Here is a 353-nt window from a genome sequence, read left to right as displayed (position 1 = left end):
ACTCTTATCTCTTTTAATTTCTTTTTTAATTCAGTTGGAACAATTTTTTTTAGATTAGTGATTGTTCTGTTATTTATTAAAAGAAAATTACATTTTTATTTTTTTTCTAAAATGCATTAATATTTGCGATTATAACGTATAGCCCCTCAATTATCAGGTTTAACAGTGAATAATATAGCGGTGAGTATTCGATTCTTGTCATATCACAATAATGTGGGTCAAACTCTAACAACCTCATTAGACCTGGTTGCATATTGTTGTGTGATGATTTAATTTGCTGCTACTTGGTACTTGCTAATAAGGAACACGTTTTTTATATTTTTTTTTATAAGCATAGTTATCAAAATCAACTC

The 353-nt window shown here is 27.2% G+C and overlaps 1 protein-coding gene across 1 annotated transcript in view; it reads left to right on the top strand.

The window, feature by feature from the left end:
- LOC107643991 (alpha-dioxygenase 1) overlaps positions 1-353 on the top strand; it is a 22,700-nt gene that overhangs the window by 9,188 nt on the left and 13,159 nt on the right. The gene's annotated exons all lie outside the window — the stretch shown is intronic.

The sequence above is a fragment of the Arachis ipaensis genome, chromosome B05 (genome assembly GCF_000816755.2).
Source record: "Arachis ipaensis cultivar K30076 chromosome B05, Araip1.1, whole genome shotgun sequence".
Lineage (NCBI taxonomy): Eukaryota > Viridiplantae > Streptophyta > Magnoliopsida > Fabales > Fabaceae > Arachis > Arachis ipaensis.
This window is presented reverse-complemented; position numbering and strand designations above follow the sequence as displayed.